This window comes from Mus musculus, chromosome 2 (assembly GCF_000001635.26).
Source record: "Mus musculus strain C57BL/6J chromosome 2, GRCm38.p6 C57BL/6J".
NCBI classification, from domain to species: Eukaryota; Metazoa; Chordata; class Mammalia; order Rodentia; family Muridae; genus Mus; species Mus musculus.
The window spans coordinates 73874804-73892407 of NC_000068.7; the positions used below are offsets into that span (position 1 = coordinate 73874804).

General features: G+C 37.1%; 1 protein-coding gene across 22 annotated transcripts in view; it reads right to left on the minus strand.

Moving 5' to 3' along the window:
• Atf2 (activating transcription factor 2) overlaps window positions 1-17604 on the minus strand; it is a 76169-nt gene that overhangs the window by 58295 nt on the left and 270 nt on the right. For 16 of the 22 annotated variants that reach the window (NM_001284374.1, NM_001284369.1, NM_001284373.1 and 13 more), the window contains exon 2: window positions 5482-5578. The exons of 2 other annotated variants lie outside the window; for them this stretch is intronic. The gene's annotated coding sequence lies outside the window, so the exon portion shown is untranslated. Of the gene's footprint in view, window positions 1-5481; window positions 5579-17160; window positions 17557-17604 lie in introns of those variants that run through there. 4 more of the 22 variants (XM_030246841.1, XM_030246867.1, XM_030246853.1 and 1 more) reach the window with 3 other exon arrangements.

Genomic DNA, 17604 nt, shown 5'->3' on the forward strand with positions numbered 1-17604 from the left:
ATTTTTAAAGTTTAAAAATCTACCAACTCTTTACATGTATGAAACATGTGCATGCAGATATACATGAATGTAGATGTATGTACACTTTGCATGTCATATCTTTTTTAAAAATAGTTCTGTCACTGAACTTGGAACTGAGCTCAGAACTCATTCACTGGGCTAGGCTGGCTAACCATGAACTTTAGGGATCAACCCTTCTCTGTGCTCATCCCATCCCCAGTACTAGGGTTAGAAGGGTGATCCTGCTTTTACTAGAGGTACTTTACTGACTGAGCCATCTCCCCTATCTCAACTCTCCCTCTTTGTCTCCCTCTCTGTCTTCTGTTAAAGACAGTAAACAGTATTCTCACATCAAATAAATTATGTAAAGGAAAACCTGTATTTTTCATAATTTATGTGTGTTCAATGTCTTGCTCAAAAGAGATAATTCCATGCAGAAATGTACAGTTGGCTACCTAATGTTGAGTCCTGGAGCAAAGGCTATCCTCGTTTAGGAGATGGGAAGAAGAAACTGTCTTCCTTTACCCGAGGTAAAACTGATAAGGGAAGAGAGGAAGAACACTAGAATAATCCAAAGAACATCTCATCACGTTTCTGTCATTACCAAAAGAATGTAAGCTCAGGCCAGGGCAAGGCAGTTATCTGTGGGTTAGCTACCTAAGGCAATGCTTCACTCAATAAAATACAAAAAACATGTAAATATTAACTATATACAGACAAATTGATAGTTCTAAAGCTGCTTCTTAAGGAACTGACCCTTGGTACCTCCGGTACCACGGTTTTCCTCCAAATCAGTTCCTTACCTACACAGCTACTTTCCTAGCCAACTGACATGAATACCCATTTTCTTTTATTACAATTATGTAAAACCTAGTAGAGATTGCTATAAATACTACAGTTCAAGCATCTACAGACAGAAATGCTAACATTTCTGCTAAGAGATTCTAAGTTGGTAATCTAAGTGAATCTCAAACCTCTAAATCTGGGTTCATCATGTTGTCATAGCAAGGTTAAAAATATCTTTATAACCAGAAGCTGCCAAGGGAGCTTATAAGTGGCTTGTGAAGTGCATGGCTTGAAGTTCAAAATATGAAGAATCCAAAATATAGTATTCTCATTCCTAAGGAAATTGTAAATAGCTGCATTCTGATGTTTCAGTACTGGTGAAGACACAAATACCTGGTACTTGTGTAGGTCAGTGATTAACCACACCAAGTAGCAAAGAACTACATTTAAAGTTTTTTAATATTAACTAAGTGTTGTTATGTGAGAAAGACAGTAGTCCTACAGATCATACATCTAAGTATGAACAGACTATTTTCTGAGTCTAAGCTTTAACTTAATCATAGTGTGGCTTGATAAAAGGGGATAGCTACAATATACTTTCAAGAGTAAAGTAAAAAATAAGTCCAATGATTTGTTTACCATAAGCACTCAAATGGAAGTCACTGATTTTTTTCTTTAAAACAAAAGCAAGATGTATAGTAGAGATGGTTTCAATGATAATGTGGTATTACTTCAGGCTTCCAATTCCTCACTTTTGTTACAGAGACTCTAGTTCTCCAGACCAGCAATAACTTAAAGAATATACAAATTTATAGCTACTAGAATATATAAAGCAATATAATTTCAAGTGAAAAGATTTTTATAAACACTGGATAATAACTCCATATTAAGAACTCATTAATATTTTTCCACTGATATATTTCTAAGTTATTCTATATGTAAAAACATGAAGCATCACTTTATTCCCATCCGACTGATGTAGAAATTGGTATAAAGTTAGCTATTGTAGTTTATGGAGGAAGAACATCCTGAGTTTAAAGTTGGCTTGGGCTACACCGTGAGTTCTAGGTAAACTTGGACAACAGTGTAAGACTTGTTTCAAAACAACATCCAAACAAAACCAGCCAAAACCTGTGGTATAGGTTGAGTAAGGTCTCATATTTTTTTTTTTGCTTTTTCAAGACAGGGTTTCTCTGTATAGCCCTGGCTGTCCTGGAACTCACTCTGTAGACCAGGCTGGCCTTGAACACAGAAATCCACCTGCCTCTGCCTCCCAAGTGCTGGGATTAAAAGCGTGTGCCACCACTGCCCGGCAAGGTCTCATCATCTTACTCTTACTTGTTCAATGGTTCAGTATATAATAGATCGAAATCTAAGGTATATTAACCAATGCTATCACTAAACTGCTGAAATATATTCATTCATGAACATAAAATAAGATGATGATTAAAGCTAAATACCCACAAATGTAAGCTAAAATTAAAGCTCCTTACCAGACCATGAAAACCTAAATAACAAACTTCTTTGAGAATAAAAAACTTCTTGAAATTATCCTATATACATCATTCAAAAAGAACAAAACAAACACTTAAAGTTAACATCTTAATTGTGTTTTCTGAAAATCACATGTTCCTTCTGAAAATACATACTAAATTGCCCCTGTTGAACTTAGAGAATTTAAATTTATTCCTACTAGAGCAAATATGTGTGGAAGGGGCACACAAGAATCACCTAGAATATCAACATTTCAACATTCAGAGACAACTGCTATCATGAGTCCACAGCAGCATATATTTCAATCTTGTCAATATATGAAAATATATAACTTTTAAAATCATATAGTTTTATAGCTATAAAATATAATTATGTAAATTTTACCATAGTACTCAATAGTAATGGTACTAAACATTAAATGGCACTTTCTTTTCTTTATTTTTGAGATAGTATCTCACTATCTACTTCTGGCTAGCCTGAAACTTGCTCTGTAGACCACGGCCTCGAAACTTTGAACAATTCTCTCACTATGCCTTCCACATCCTAGAATTATAGGCAGGAGCCACAATGCCTATCTTAGATATCATTCTCAACAGCATATTTTATTGAATAATATAGGTATGATATATTTATTTAAGATGTGAGCCCAAAATTCTCTTCAATATAGATGATTATGGTGTGTATGTGCACGTGCCTGTGAGTTAATCAGGACCAAACCCAGGGATGTGTACATGCTAAGCAAGTGCTCTACAACTGAGTTACACTCGTAGCCATAGACTTTACTTATTATATGGATTTTGGACCATGTGACCCAAATTTAGTTGTCTTTCTAAATTTATTTTTAAACAGTTTATCTGACGTTGTTTCTATCCCCAAAGTACCTAGCCAGTTCTGGAGATGGTCTAGGAAGACTACCAAAGGAAGTGATGCATGACTGAGCCTTTTCAAAGGAAAATACAAGCTAGTTGGTTATGGTATTTCACACAGAAGAGGTAACATACTGAGCCAAAATAAAACAGATGTCTGAGTGGGCAAAGCGCTGGCTGTGTAAGAAGATTTGAGTTTGAATCCACAGAATACATGTAAAGCCAGGCAAGATAGTAGTATCCATCTGTAACCCTAATGATCCTATAGAGTGAGACAGGAGGCAGAAAGAATGAACCTTTAGAAGCTCATGGGCCAACTAGCCTTGCATTCCCAGTTTGTGTGTGTGTGTTTTGGGGGTTGAGGGGTGTTGGAGGGGAGCGTGAAGCTTTATTTCAAACAAAATAAAAGGCAAGGACCAACAACTGAAATTGTCCTCTGATATTCACATGAGGTGGTGGCATATGCACATTCATCTTATAAACATGTGTGCCCATGTATACATCATATATCACACACAGCAATGATAACAACAATAATACACTGAGATCTAAGATCTTCTGATGGCTGATATATGGGATTTCAGATTAAGTGAAATAACATAAGTCAGAATAATCAAATCCTGGGGGTCTTTAAAATCACAAAAAGAGGTGATGGAGAGATGGCTTAAGAGGACCTGGGTCTGGGCTGGTGAGATGGCTCGGTGGTTAAAAGCACTGACTGCTCTTTTGAAGGTCATGAGTTCAAATCCCAGCAACCACATGGTGACTCACAACCACCCATAATGAGAACTGATTCCCTCTTCTGGTGCGTCTTAAGTCAGCTACAGTATGTATAGTAATAAATAAATCTTTGGGCCTGAGCAAGCAGGGACTGAGCAAGTGGAGTTGACTGTAGCAAGGTCCTAAAAATTTAATTCCGAACAACCACATGAAGGCTCACAACCATCTGTACAGCTACAGTGTCCTCACATACATTAAACAAACAAACAAATAAACGGACCTGGGTTCATTCCCAGCACCCACATAGCAGATTACAACTGCCTGGGCCAGGAAGTGGTGGCACACAGCTTTAATCCCAGCACTTGGGAGGCAGAAGCAGGCAGATTCTCTCTTTGATTTGAACCTCAAGATTCAAGAAGAAAACATATAGATCAATTTATGAATCTTCATATATCAGACAATGTCTATCATTAATTCACCGTGTCTAGAGAGATTCTGCAAAGCAGATTGCCTTCATTACATTGTTATTTTTCTTCCATTTTTAGGAACTACATAAACAGTAAATTGATTGCACACAAAATTGCCATACTTCATTTCTCTAATACCTTTCTAGTTGGCATGTACATGTTCAAAAAGGTATGAGTGACAAACTATGCAACTTCAACTTGATGTTTCTGGATTGGCTGGCAACAATCATAAATATAAGCTTTAATAATTCAAAGCAAATAGGTTTACACGGCCATAGAAAAATCAACTTTTTGTCAAAGTGATTCTGCAACCCACGAAACACTTCCTAGATTAACTTGTTACTACAATTAAATTTTTTAGGTGGATTAGGACTTTTATTTTTGGACTCTTTGCTGAAAGCTAAGTAAGTTTAAGAACTTTTGGATTAAGAAAAATTAAAGAATTTAAGCCCTCAGTTTGTTCTCGCATCCTATCTCCAAAAGGCCATTTCTAAATTTACTAACCCTCCAGATCTGACCCCATCCCCACTGAACACTATCAATATAGATTGTTGGAGTTTGTGAACTGCTGCATAGAAACTGCTATTATTTTCATTAGAGACCAATTATTATGATATGAAAAGAACAATTTTATATTCAAAGCTTTACTTTGAGAGATGGAACAGTTGGTGAAGTGCTTTCTGCACAAACCTGAAGAGATCCTCAGAACTTATGAAAAAGAAAAAAAAAAGACTAATACTGAAGAAGTAGAGACAGGCAGGAGAGAGCTTGGGACTTGCTAGTCAGTCAGTCTCCGTGAGTACCAGGTATAGCGAAAGATCTTGCCTCAAAAAGGCAGTGGTGGTGCATGCCTTTAATCCCAGTGCTCTGAGCTGGATACTGAGTTCCAGAACAGACAGGGCTACACAGGATACATAGAGAATACCTCCCCCCACCCCCCATATACAAAGAAAGAGAGAGAGAGAGAGAAAGAGAGAGAGAGAGAAACAGGCAGACAAACACTTGACATTGACCTCAGGCCCTCAGGCCTCAACATGTATGTGTACCCATATGAATATGCATTTACACACACACACACACACACACACACACACACACACACACACACACACACAGGTAGGAGGGGGGAGAAGCTCAAATTCCCTTACCTTTGTAGCTGGTGGGCCATGAGTTTTACTGTTAACAGGAATTATCCCTAAGCTCTTGCTAAGCAAGCAATACTTCCCAAGTTGCCATCTAGTATCTCTAGAGAAAAGGAGAAAAGCAGAAGAGAATAAACTTATCCTGTTTAATATACATTTTATAATTAAATCTTGCCTATTCCTATTATAGAAAATTAAAATTTCTTCCAAAATATCAAATGTTTCAAAAAGATGTTCACCATATAGCCCCCAAATTGCCAACGTATTACCACCTGTAGGTATAAAACAATTTTAAGGATGGAGGAAAGGCAATAGAACTATGGTGAAAGTAAGAAAACAAGATTTTTAACAGCATATACCTGAAGGACAGGTAATAGGTGAAATGTCAGAGTTGAATCAAAGCATCAAACGTTGGAGTGAAAATTAATAAATTTTATGTTGTTGCTACACAATAAAATTTATGGGCCCTAGTTTAAATGTGTCTCTTACATGGAAATAGCTTGTTATTTCTCACATGCATCTTAGAATAGGATTCACTAAGAAAACTCAATCTTGTATTGTTCAGAGATCTAGTCATTTCATGTGAATACAATCATAAGGGACCCGGGATCCTCTGCTGCTCTGCTGTTATCTTAATTCCCTTCCTTTTAAAGGAGTGTAACAAATGCTAAAGTTCTAGCCGGCACAGCTGTGAATCAGGCAGCAAGGGAAAGATAAATGAATAATGGCTTCTCTTTAGGGACTTTTCAGAACTCCAAAGGAAAATTCTACTCACATTCTATGGAACAGAACTTAGTCACTATTGGCCAAAAATGGCAGGGAGGCTGCCCAGATGAAAGTAAACTCTTACAGGCAATCCACAAACTTATAAATGATCACACCAATCTGTTAAATAAGTACTAGATAAGGTGGACAGGGAAGAACTTGACAGAAGGTTCAGATAGATAGCAAGTATGTTAGGAAAAGTTAGCGATTTCCAAAGAATGATGTTCAAAAGGAAATAAATGTTCCTGTACCTTGTGAGTTAACTCCCATTATTACAGACTACTGGAAAGAAGAATAACACTTTCCTTTAGGATCAGTCAAGGCTTCATATTTTTTTTTAGATTTTATTTATTTATTTATTTATTTATTTATTTATTTATTATATGTAAGTACACGGTAGCTGTCTTCAGACGCACCAGAAGAGGGCATCAGATCTCATTACGGGTGGTTGTGAGCCACCTTGTGGTTGCTGGGATTTGAACTTCCGACCTTTGGCAGAGCAGTCGGGTGCTCTTACCCACTGAGGCATCTCACCAGCCCCCAGTGAAGGTTTCTTAATGTTTAATAACTTAAGAGTAAAAGACCAGAAACTAGAAAGTATCTTAATTCAAAGTTGGAAGAAAAAGTTTTAAATGAAAAACTATTCTTTATGGAGAAAGGACTCAAAGGGTATATTTAGTGACACAAATGCAAACTATGGCTATAAAAGGAATAATAATCCAATGGACAGTTTTGTAGATGGTCTATATGAGCCTACTCTTCAAAAGTACAATTCATTTTTCTTTGCGCTTACATTGCCATTCTGGTACTCATAATTGTCCCTTCTTCTTCTATCACCTGCAGATTGGCCTTATAAATTGGCTCTGTGTGATGGTATTGAAAACATGCTCATGTATTTCAGGCAGAGACAGATCCTTGCAAACTATTTTGTTTTTCAAAGAAATGTTCATTTTTACAAGCATGGTTTTAGATCTGCCTATCTGCACAAGATGTTTATATTCTTATTTCAGCAGTTGGTCAAAAAAAAAATCTAGAACTAGCATCTTGAAACATAGCAAGGCAAGTATCACTTAAAGCAACAAGGGTAATTAAGTTAAATAGCCATACTTGTCCTTCAGAGCTTGACTTATCCATAATCATCTTGACATTGATAAGCATTAAAAATAATACCTCTTATAAAGCTTGGAAAGCACAGATGTAGGGAATCTCTCCTTCACCAATATTACCCACTTCTTGTATATTTATACACTTGAACTTAAGTAACCTATGGGAAGAGGCAGTATCTCCACACAAAGCTACCAGGACTGCCAACAGTAATCACTCTATGTAGAGTCAAACATTACCAGAAAACATAGCCTAAGGGATTGGTATCATTGTTAAAGAGAAACAATCTTTTCTTAGTCACAAACTCAAGTCTTATATATCCAAAAGAAGTCCTGAGTGGTACTTAGGTATGAAGATACTATGTAAGCAGGTTTGGGGCAACTTTACAAAGTCACAACCTTAAAAGGCTTTGTATTGCCTTTTACATACATATAAAACACATACACACATATATCGTCTTGTTGTATTCAATAATGTTTGGAATTCAGGTAGCTCTGTAGTTGATAACAGAAACAATAGTTTTTAGTTAATGACTACTTCTTCCACTTTTGGAATACTATCTGAAAACTCATGGTCCTGAGAGAGAGTTCCATGAGAATGAAGAAAAGAAATTTTAGAATTGATAAATTAGGTATGGTGGTTTATATAGAACTGGTTCCCACAGACTCCTGTGTTTGAATGTTTAATTCATAGGGAGTGGCACTATTGGAAGGTGTGGCCTTGTTGCAGGAAGTGTTACTAGGTGGTGGGCTTTGAGGTATTAGAAGTTCAATGTAGGTCCAGTAGCTCAGTTCACTTCTGCTGCCTTCAGATCAAGATGTATTGTGAACAAACAAACTAATAAAACCAGAAATTAAAGTCTTCAATAAAGTTTAAGGAGTCAATTTGTAGTAGATGAAATGGTCCCTAAAAATGTCCATGTTCCAATTCCTAGAACCTGTAAATAGGTTCTATTAAAAGAAAAGGGAACCGTGCATGTATATAGAGATTACAGATTCCCAAGTAGAATGTCCTCAGGCATCCATCCACGTGAGCTAATCTAGAGTACACTGAGACATTCAGCGTAAGACATTCATCCAGAAAGAGAAGTCAGCAGGATTAGAAAGAGAAGACCTGGATCTGCCATTGCCAGAGATGGCCACGAGGAAAGCACTTCAGCTTCCCCATATGAAGAGCAGCCCTGGGCAGGTGGGAAGCAACAGAAGGGGGAGGGCAAAGCCAACAAGGTGAGTGATCTTGCAAATGGATTCTTTCCCGAGTCTTCAAATTGCATGTAACATTGTCAACACATTGATTTTGGCTTTAGGATTCCAAACATACAATAAAATCTGGTCATCTGTGACAACATGATTGAACTAGAGATTACTTTAAAATACTACATAATCTGTATACACAATGAAATATCATACAGAACTTTATTATTAAATATGTTTTTATTTTTATGATTTAGTTAAAGTGGAGGGTTCTCAGAGGACCCAGATGAGGCAATCTAAACTTCCTGACCTACAAAAAAACCTTTGTACTATCTTAAGATGTCAAGTATATTTACCATATACTTACCATATATTTATAAGTATATCTACCATATACCATATAAATTGGTTATAGAAAATCTTTATAGTGAACAAAAACGTTAAGTTACCAGAAAGATGGACTTAGGCTCTCTTACAATGTCATTCAAGGGAAGCAGAACTACACAAATAGGCAGAGTTTTCTTTGTCACAATTTCTTTGTGACTTCACAGGTACCACAAAGTACAAGATGATCTTAGAACTACCCTGGAAACAACAAAATGTTCCTAACAAATCTAAATCTATGAGTCTAAAAACCTATAGCTATAACCTAAAAACAATTTATTACCCATTCAATGTTAAAAGTATCTTTAAGTTACCTTATTAGGAAAATTTAAATACTATTATTTTACAATGATATGTCAATGAACAATGAATATCAAGAAGAATTAAAGTAATGTGGCTGAGTGATGGTGACACACTCCTTTAATCCCAGCACTCAGGAGGCAGAGGCAGGCGGATTTCTAAATTTGAGGTCATCCTGCTCTACAGAACAAGTTCCAGGATAGCCCGAGCTTCACAGAAAAAACCTGCCTTAAAAATAAAAATAAAAACAAAACCCCACCCTCCCAAAAATATTAATAATAGTAATAATAATGTATAAAATACAGACTAGAGCATGAACTCAAGCAGTATTAAATTTATGTAAGTTTGTAAGTTACACTGCATTTTACTTTGACTTTAAATAAACATTTTCCTAATGCTTAATACTAAATCATACATTACTTTTATGGCTAAAAACTTGAGCAGTACACATAAAATGCCAAAATCTACTATAAGAGTTAAACTGATCTTTAGTTTATGGATTTGATATTATCCTTGAGTATAATGGATATGGAATGCTTAGTTCATCAATAGAAAGAAATTAAACTCCTCAAAAGTGAGAAATGTATTCCCAATCTCAATGAGGGAAGCAGTAGTTTTAATTTTTTCTCAACTTACAACATATAACAGATGGTTTCCAGGCATATTGTCATCAACCTATACTGAAGCGTTGATGAGAAGCAACTCAAGAAATTAGTATGTAAATAGTGAAATCAGGCGAGTATCACAATACTTTTTTTTTTAAGTAATGCTGGATACAATGTCTTTAATTTCAGCAGTCAGAAGGTACAGAAAGGCAGATCTCTAGGAGGGGAAAGTCAGCCTGACTTACATAGTAAGTTCTAGGCTAACCAGATCTACATAGAGAGACCCTATCTCAAAACAACAACAAATTAGGTTAAAGTTTAAAGTTAAACTTTATTTTAAATTATTACCAGACCACTGATCCTGGGCTAAGTAGGCAAGTTCAGGTTTCACAAAACTCACAGACTAACAGTGACAAATATGAAAAGCAGTAGATTAAGGTTTACTAATAACTTGGTTTTAGATTTGGTACTGGAATAATTATATAATACTGGGTTTATAATATAAACATGTGAGTATAATATACTTATTCTCTTCCCCTAACTAATATTTTAGATTTTTTAATACAATTTTTTTCTGGGTCAGTATGGTGGCATACCCCTTTAACCTCCACACTTGGGAGGTAAAAGAAAAGAGAATCTAAGCCAGTTCTAAGCCAGCCAAGGTTGCCTTTTGTTTTGGGAGGTAAAATCTTGATGACCTAGGGTGGCCTAGAACTTGCTATGTCACTGAGAATAACAAACTTCAGCTCTTCCTATTTCTACTTTCCCACTACTGAGATTACATACCTGTACTACAATGTCTGGTTTATACATACACACATCACACACATACAAACACTTTAAAAAAGAAAAGAAAATTGGAATTATTCAAGAGCTAGAGAAATGGCTGTCAGCATGGCTACCTGATATACAGAAATGATGACCTGAGTTTGATCCCAGGTACCCACATAAAAGCCAGGCCAAGAACAGAAATGTAAGTTTGTAACCACAGTACCTCAGGGAGAGGAATAAGGTGGATCTCTAGAGCTCATTTGCCAGCTAGCCTCACTGAATGAATAAGCTCCAGGTTTAGTAAGAGACTCCATTTCAAAAACTAATATGAAGGATAGACTAAGTGGGTAAAGGTGCTTGTTGTACAAGCTTGACAACCTGAGTTTGAACCTTGTAACCCATGCAAAGGTAGACAGAGAGAACTGATTCCACAGAATTATTTTCTGATATCCACACACGTGTTAAGGTAAGCATGCCCACGGACACACATCATGCACAAAAAATATACTCACAATAATAATAATAATAATAATAAATAAAAACTAAAAAAATTAAGGTAGAAACTAATCTAGGCAAACACATGTGAATGTACAACCATACACACATGCACATACCCTCAAAGATATGTAGGTACACCACAAACACATCTTTCTCTCCTCAAAGTATATTCAAGTTCAGGAAAGTGAAAGCCCAATCCAAACAATATCCATATTTCACCATTAAAACATAGGAAGCTGGAGAGATGGTTCAGCAGTTAAGAACACTGTCTCGAAAAACCAAAAAAAAAAAAAAAAAAAAAAAAAAAGAACACTGTCTGTTCTTCCAGACGTTCTGAGTTCAATTCCCAGCAACCACATGGTGGCTCACAACCATCTCTCCTGGGATCTGATGCCCTCTTCTGGCATACAAGTATACATACATGTAGACAGAGCACTCATATACATAATATAAATAAATAAATCTTTTATAATCCATACCTGACAAATGATAAACAAGCACAAGCAACTTTTAACATTGTGACTGAGACTTGATGGTATAACCATGTTAACTAAATTCTTGATAAAGACTTCAAAAAAGCAAATATTAGAACTGTCTTATTTTAATTTCATCAAAAGATATGAAAAGTCTCACTAGAATGTTAATGAGATTATTAAAAACAATGGCATCAATTTTTATCATCTCGAAATTTTTATATGCTACACTACAACATGAAAAAGGAAGTCTGACATAGAGAAAGGGTGCATAGGGAACAATATAATATTCTCTGAAATGGATTTATAGAAATCCTAACATAGTAAGTTCTACCACAAATTATAAATTCCTAGGGAATTTTGTTATCAAAACTACGAAATAAATGACAGTTGTACTGTCTTCAAGTCACATCATAAGTATGCCTGAAGGGACCATAGGAGACGAGAATTTCTGAATGAACTTTCATAGTAAACACCATAACATTGCATTGAATAAACAACAACTGTTAGCATTCTGTCTACACCCCACTCCACAGTTACTTGTCAATAGTCAGGTATGCTCCTCCCCACAGTTACCTGGCAGCAGCCAGGTAGGCCTGACCCACTATAAAAGGGGCTGCTTATCTCCTGCTCCCTCTTACCCTTGCTCCCTTTTGCTCCTCTCCCTCTCCCCATACCCTTCCCACCTCTCTCCACATGGTCATGGCTGGCCTCTACTTCTCTATTCTCTCCTTTTTGCCTTTCTCTGCCTCTACTACCCTCTTAATTCCCCTCCCCATGCCCTGAATAAACTCTAATCTATACTATACTGTCATGTGGCTGGTCCCTCCAGGGGAAGGGATGCCTTGGCATGGGCCGGCTGAGATATCCCCTTCCCCCATACCTCACTACACTCTCATAGAACATATCTTATATCTCTTTATCTTTTTATAAACACATCAACAACTCCCTGATGTAGCTGTGAGCACTGATATACATTAATCAAATGAGCAAAAGGTTAAGTGTTATTCTCCTTAAAGAAAACTGAGACACCAGTGGTAGATGACACTTTTGATTCCAGCCCTCAGGAAGCAGAGGCAGGTGGTTCTCCAAGTCTGAGGCCAGCCTGGTCTACAGAGTGAGTTCCAAGACAACTTAGGCAACTCAGAAAAACCCTGTTGGCAGGCAGGGGGAAACTGAGGCACAAAAAACCAATTTGACTAAGCATAACACAGCTCACAATTTGGGTACTAACAACTACCCTAAAACAACATTCATTGTGCCAGAATATATGAAAGAAAATTTAGTAGTAATTCCTTGAAATCTGTAATTCAGAAAGTGGTCCATAAATTAAAACTAATAAATTCAATGAGCAAAGTATACAAAATTTAAGTAGTGATATTATTAGGCTTTTGTAAACAAAACAAACTGATAAATGACAGAAAATATAATAAAATAGGTATTTGTCCAAATACATAGGTCATTGTTCATAACTATAAAATTATATGGTCAACTATATTATGATTTTGAAACTACTGAACAATATAACTTTTTTCCAGTAATAACTCGCAGTCAAGTAATCATATCATATTGAAAATCATAACCACAAGTTAACAAAATGATGGCAAAGGTAGCACACTCACACTAAAACACCAGTGTAAGTAAGCCTCCTTCTGGGAGAAAGCAAAAGTCCTGGCAACTCCACAAATACTTATATTCTCTGATAAGTATTTCCACTGAGCTTATTATATTATAGAATCAACTCAAAGGAAAAAAACGGTAGCAAATACTACAAAGTTTATACAAAAGAAAAATACAGGAATACACACACAGTGAAACATTGTCTCAAAAAAACCCAAAACCGTTCATTAATTCAACGTTAAAATCAGAAAGGGGAAAAAAAAGCAGAGCAAGCTACATGAGATTCTGTCTTCAAAATTAAAATTATTAAAAATTAGCTAGACAGGGTGGCTAATGGCTGTAATCTCAGGACTTGGAGGCTGCTGCAAGATTGCCATAGGTCTGAGGCCATGAGTTCCAGCAGCCTGGATTACAGAGTGACATCCTATTTCAAATAAATAACAAAAATTTAAATCAATTTTCTTCCATTTAGGCATTTAATACTGAGAAATTTATTAAGTGGCTTAAGTGGCTCGGTTAACTACATAATCAATCAAACATCACAAAACGAATATAATAGAAAACTATAAAGCTAGAAAAGGTAAAACTAAATGAGTAAAGATAGAAAACTGGTATGCAAAGTTCCATTAGACAAAATGAAAACATGTTAGAGAACATACTGAAAAAATCAAAAGTGGCGCATGCCTTAAATCCCAGAACTAAGGAGGCAGAGGCAGGCAGATCTCTGAGTCTGAGGCCATCTAGTCTACAGAGTGAGTTCCCAAACAACCAGGGCTACACAGAGAAACCTGTCTCAAATGAACAAAAACAACAGAGTAACAAAACAAAAGGTTAGAAAGAAAAGCTAATGGTACAGATGAATGTAAACATATACTACGAAAATTAACTCAAGTCCATTTACTATTTGCCAAGCATAATTACTGTTTTTCTAAGAACCTTCTAAAGGATCACAAGTCACTCACTACTATATTTCAAGTGTTTTTGTTTTTGTTTTTGATTTCTTGGATATTAATGTGGGGAAAGGCTGACAATTAGCAGTTAAAATATGGACCCAAGTAAATATACCTACACTCTCAAGATACAGTCATACCCCATGTTGTCCCCTGACCCCAAAGGAGCAGGATGAAGAGAAGAAATAATTATTTTAGAGGTAGTGATATGGCTCATCCAGCAAAACATTTGCCATGCAAACCTGACAACCTGAGTTCAATACCCATAATGCATGTAAGGTAGAAAGAAAAAGCTACCTCCATAAAGTTGTTCTGTCCACTAAACCCAAGTTGTAGCATGTACATGCCAATACAAGCACATTATACACATATACAATAGCAAATAAAACATACATTTAAATCCCTTTATGATTATAAAAAAGAACAAAGTAAGCATCATAGACTATCTTAAAATAAAAATATGTTTGAGGTTTGTCAATAAAAAATGAGAAGGTATATATATCACATACAAGTTTATAATTGTATATTTCATGTAATATGAAACACGTATTACAATTACCAATGGCCTTAAAGACTCATGCATTCTTCTATTTTCTATGAAATGATACCTTACTTTAACTCTTTAACTTTAAGAAACATAACAAAGAAAGTGTTTTTCTGCCATTTCCCCCCACAGACAAAAATAGTAATAGGGATCACTATATCTTCAACATTAGAGTTACATATAGGGCTAATGAGATGGTCCAGTGGGTAAAGCTCTTGCTGTTGAGCCTTATGACCAGGGTTCTATCCTCAGAACCCATGTGGTGGAAAGAGAACATTTACTCTTCAATGTTGTCCTTTAATCTCCATAAATATGCTATCATCCACACAGGCAAGAAGGCAGACAAGCAGTTAGACACATATAACTGTAAAATAAAAAAATTACATAAATAGATTTTGAGAAATGTATATCTCAATAAAAAAGAGCACACCTTTTAGTCCCAGTGGTCAGGAGGTAGAGGTAGGCAGGATCTCTGTGAGGTGGAGGCCAGCCTGGTCTACAAACAAGTTCCAGGATAGCCAACTACAGAGATAAGCCATGTCTGGAAACAACAAAATAAAAAGAGCTTTCCTAGCACGGTAGAAAAGCAAACAAAGGGCTGGAGAGATGGCTCAGCAGTTAAGAGTACCTGTTGTTCTTGCAGAGCAGCTGGGATAAGTTCCCAGCACCCACATGGTGGCTCATAATAATATGTAACTCTAGTTTTAGAGATTCAGGATTTAAGATGGTCTCTAAGGGCACTGCCCATAAATGGTACACATACATATATGCAAGCAAAACACAAAAATAAATAAATCTTAAAAACAAACATAGAACATGTTCCATTTCAGACAAGATTTCAGTCTATAGAAATAGATGTGAATATAAGATAGTCACAAAATGTTAAAACCATTGACTATATGACAGGTGGTTTTGTAGGCTACAAGTTAATACAGGGAGTACTATATGTATTAATTTCATACAGGTCAGTTGAATCATCCAATCACTTTCATTGAATTATCTAATTACTTTCATTGACTTCTAATCAAGGAGGGTTCCAATACAAATTTTTTTGTTTTGTTTTGTTTTCGAGACAGGGTTTCTCTGGGTAGCCCTGGCTGTCCTAGAACTCACTCTGTAGACCAGGCTAGCCTTGAACTCAGAAATCCGCCTGCCTCTGCCTGGGATTAAAGGCGTGCGCCACCACGCCCAGCTTCCAATACAAATTTTGCTTTAAATATAAGACTTACTTTTCTAAGGGCATTTCAATAAGAGTAACAAAAGAAAGTGATACCAGTTCACAGAAACACATATCATTTTGGAAGAGACTAAAGTCAAAAATGAGTGGAAACAGCATGTAAGGTAAAGTTATTTACTAGATCTAGCAATATAATTGATTAGGAGAGTACAGATAATAATTAAAACTCAAGTTTTCAAGTTTTCTTAAAAATAAAAAAAAACAAAAACAAACCTAGATTTCTTGACTTAATGTTAGTCATGAAATATTTAATGGATAGTATCATTTCAAAACAATATAGCTTTAAAATTTTAAAATACCCATGAAAACATCTCTAAACATCTCTCCAATTATTTATTAATGATTTTAAGACCTAGAACCTTAATTATCACTCAACTATCGATGGCCTTAAAGATCCATGTACTTAGTTTTCTTGGCTTATATAGGATATGTTTTTAGCATACTCTACAAAATATTTCTATACTTTTGAAAAAAGTTTATTGCAGGGATTCTTCAAATAGGTTTAGCAAATTTAAATACAAGACTCTTATTTCATCTAGAGTTAACTGTTTTAAAATAAGCCTTTATAAAGTCTTACCATTTGGGTGCTAGAGACCCAGGCCATTTGGCGCTAAATGAGTAGTATTCCTGGAACGGTTATTACTTGACAATGGCCAAGGGTTAAGAATTTCTTCAAACAGGACAAACTGAGCTCAGAACAGTCCGTGTTTGGTCAGATGTTAAAAACAGCATTACCTGCATCTGGTGTGAACGTGTCCCTAGTTTATAATCCCCAAGAAACTGTGACTTCCACAAGGTAAACTAGGTATTAGTCGATGGGCCTAGAGTCTATCATGAGTATCCCTTTTACTCAATTATACTGGTGGTAGTTTTACTCGACCTTCCCAGTTTAAGAGTCTCCATTAAAGAAGAGACAATTTTATAATACCTATGTGCATAAAAATAGTTCCCATCTCCTCCAAGGTCTGGTTCAATGAGTGAGCATCCCGGGGAGACATACACACATCTCTCCCTACCTCTCTTCCTTGTCCCTGGGGTAATAAAAGGCACAGATTATTTTCCTACAAAAGCTCTGCAGAACACCGGTCGAAGTAAATGGGGTGTGGGGGGGAATAGCAGAATCAACCTGCACCCACACCTCAGCCCCGCCCCACCTGGAAAGGGGGGGGTGGCGGCGGCGGGAGTGTGAGGGCGGCAGAAAGGACAGAAAAGGCCGAGACCACCAGCAGGTTCTCCATTACCATTGGCTCCATCACGTTCCACCGAGGCCAGAGACCCTTGCTTCCCAATCCTTCAACGCACCATCCCAAACCCTCGATCGCCCGAGTCCCCGGTGGGGAGCCCAGCGTGGGCCCTCTGGGCAGCGCGATCAAGGACTAGCGGCGGGGGTCTCCCCGACAGATGGGCGGATCCGAAGGGCGCCTCGGGGACCTCTCAAGTGACCACACCAGAGGAGAAGTCGGAGGGAGGGGTCGGAGAAGAGCCGTTATTCCTTCTCGCTCAGGCTTGGGAAAGCGCGCGAGGGAGGGGCCGGCCGGAGCCGCAGCGCGTTACCTAACGGTCCGGTCGCTCCGCCAGACCAGAGGCGGCAACGCGGCCACCGCCGTCCGTAGGGTTGGGGTCCACAGCAGGGGCGCAAAAGGGGTGGGAGGCGGGGGGTGGAGACTACAGGCAGCGACGTCGCC